Source organism: Adiantum capillus-veneris, chromosome 25 (assembly GCF_014529385.1).
Source record: "Adiantum capillus-veneris isolate H3 chromosome 25, ASM1452938v2, whole genome shotgun sequence".
Classification (NCBI taxonomy): domain Eukaryota; kingdom Viridiplantae; phylum Streptophyta; class Polypodiopsida; order Polypodiales; family Pteridaceae; genus Adiantum; species Adiantum capillus-veneris.
Window position 1 is genome coordinate 4,525,080 of NC_140955.1, and position 3,298 is coordinate 4,528,377.

Below are 3,298 nucleotides of genomic sequence, written 5' to 3' on the forward strand. Positions count from 1 at the left end.
GAGAGATGGGGATGAGGTGGCGTGGATAGGAGGGAGAGGGGGGCTCTATGGAGGATGCCCGCCGTGGGGGGGGGGGGGGGGGGGGGGGGGGGGGTTGTCCTATTCTTTGTTTTGCATGGTGTCTCAAGGATGAGAGGAGGGGGAGAAGTCAATGGTGTGGGGGGAGGAGAAAGAGGGCCAAAGGGGGGGGGGGGGGGGGGGGGGGGGGGGGGTAATGAGGCCGAGGGGAGGGTGAGGCGAGCGGGTGGGGAAGGGGGGGGCGGGGGGGGGGGGGGGGTAATGAGAGGGGGGGATAAAGAGTGAGAGAGGGAGAGGGTGAGGGTAAGAATACGGTCCAGAGTGGGAGTTCACATGCGGCTCGACACAGAGGGAGCGCGAGAGGGAAAAGGAGAGAGGGGTCGGGGTGAGTACTTGAGGCTTGCGCCTGGCGGAGGGTGGCCAGTAAGGGGGGGGTTTTCGGTGAGAGAGAGAGAGAGGATATTAGAGAGAGGTATGTAGGGAAAATGAGAGAGAGGGCGGGGGGGGGGGGGGGGGGTGTATTTCATCCAATGCCCACCGGGGGGGGGGAAACAAACTACGGGGGAAGAGAGAAGGGGTATCTGAACCAGCTAGGCTGGGGGTATAGACAAGCGGGGACCTGAGGGTGATAAGGCCGGCCAATCAAAGGGCGGGGGGGGATGTGCCATGCCCGTAGAGGTGTCGTGAGGTTTCCCGGGCGGTGCCGAGCCTTCCAACAGTGTCGCCAAGGCTCCAGTAGAGGAAAAATAAGTTTTTTTTTTTCTTTTTTTTTTCCTTTGATTTTCAAAAATCGGCCATCATTAGCCCTCTCCCTTTGGCTAGAGTCATTCATGCTTCTAGCCCGTCTTCTGCTTCTTCAGCTGTGGAGTTAGAGGGTTCTCCCTCTTCTGGGAATGTCTAGCATGAATTCTGGATCAAACCTAAGGAAATACCTTTTCAGTCTCTATCCATTGACCCTAGTCTTGTGAATTCTCCCATCTGCTTCCATCAGCTTATAGCTGCCGTTGTCATAGCGTTTTTTTGATGATGAATGGCCCTTCCCATCTGATTTGAAATTTCTTGTCCTTTCTGGTATCAAATCTGTTGTCGTATCTCAACACTAACATACCTTTTTCCAGTCCCTTTTCTTTAAGCCCTTGATTGAAAGTGAGCCGGCGTCGTTCTACCTGCACTGCATAGTGATTGATTGCTTCTTCCCTATCTAGTTGGAGTCTCTCTAGATCCAAGATGTGGCTTCGAAGATTTACAATCGGATGATGTATCTGGCTAGCCAAAACTCGTAAGCTGGCTATCTGTACCTCAATGGGTAGAATTGCCTCCTTCCCATTAACTAGATGGAAAGGGGTGAAACCTAGTGATGTTCGGAACGTTGTTATGCAGGCCCAAAGAGCTTCCATGAGGTGTTTATCCCAGTCCCCTGTGTGATTGTTCACCTGCTTTGTGATGATTTTGCAAATCATTCCGTTTACCTTCTCTACCAAACCATTGCATTGTGGATAGTATGGTGTGGAATGTCGGCGTGTGATGCCTAACTTCTTCATTAGTTCTCCCACCAAATCACCTCTGAACCCTGGTCCTCTATCTAATATTATCTCAAGAGGAGTGCCAAAATGGCAATAGATATGCTAAAAAATGAACTTTTCTACCTCTTGGCTGTAATACAGGTGGTGGCTGTTGCTTCTTCCCATCGAGTCATGTAGTCTACATCCACTATGATGTATAGTTTACCTGATTACGCCCTTGGTAAAGGACCGATTGCATCTATTCCCCATTTCTCAAATGGACCATATGAGATGATAGGAGTTTGTGGCTCGTAGGTTAATGTTCGATCACTGGCCACTTGATACACCTTACATGTTTTACACCAATGGTGTACATCCCTATTCAAGCTAGGCCAAGAGTATCCTGCTTGTAGGATCTTCCTACTGGTGATGTCTAGAGAAAATGACCGCCGCAGACGCCATCATGGCAACTTGAAATTACCTGTGTGATCTCATTGGAGGTTGGCACCCGCTTGAGAATTTGATCCTTGCCCTTACAATACAAGTGGTTGTTAACAAGGCGGTACCTAGTAGCCTTCCTTAATAGCCATTATTTCTGGACTTTGGTGTATCTTGCTGGACATTCTCCTGTATCTAAAAAACTGATGATATCTGGCATAGCATCACTACCTTGAAAGAGGGGTAGCTTCAGTTTGATGGCTCCTACTGAAACGTCTTGTATTCTCTCTTTGGCTAGAGCTTCTGCCTCATGTTTGTCTTCTTTGGGGACATGAAATAGTTTCACTGCTTCAAACTTCTTTAGAACGTCCTTAACTTGGTGGAGTTGACCAAGTAAAACTTGATTCTTACAATCCCAGGTGCCATTTATCTGCCTTATCAAAAGCAAAGCCTCGCCAAACACATTTAGGCGCTGAATTCCTTGTGAAATACATTGTTCCAACCCAAGAATTAGGTCTGCATATTCTGCTTCATTGTTGGAGTGGGAGTGTAATAACTGCTCGATGGAGAATACTCTTTCTTGTTGTTCATTGAAAATGATTATGCCTGCTACAGACTGATACATGGTTCTCTTGTATGCTCCGTCAAAGAAAAGAGAGTGAGCTCTTTCTAGCTTAGGACTTTCTACCATTGGTGTTCCTTCCTTTGCTTCTGTGTTGACCTTCAACTTCTTCTCATAATGGTGAATGAGTGAGAATTCCCGCTAAACTAGCCCTGGTGGAGTTTTCTACTTGCATGGTGTAGTCAAACTCTTGTAATATGATCAACCACTTTGAGATCCTAGATGAGACATCCATGTGCCGCATTACATATGGGAAGAATTCTTCCATTGTCAGGATTACAAAGGGTCTAGGCAAGAGATAGGAGCGGAACTTTGTGGTAGCAAAAATTAGTGCCAGAACCATGTGTTCTACTTCGGTAAATCCTTTTCTGACGGGGTCATGACATGACTAGAGAAGTAAATAGGACGCATGAAAGAAGTTTTGGGGTCCTTTTGCATTAGTACGGCTCCGAGTGTATCACTTCCCACACTAGGGTTCACATAAAATGGCTCATCCCACTTAGGAGGTGAAATAGTGGGAAGCTTAGCTAGGTTTTGTTTTACATTAGTAAATTGCTACTCGTTCTCTTCACTCCATGAGAAGACATCCCTCTAGGTGAGTTGTTGTAGGGGAAGACCACTTGAGATAGCAAGTGAATGAACCTGCTTAAGTATATTACCTTTTGAAGGAAAGAAACCAGCTGCTTAGTGGTGGTGGGTGACGACAAAGATACCAAGG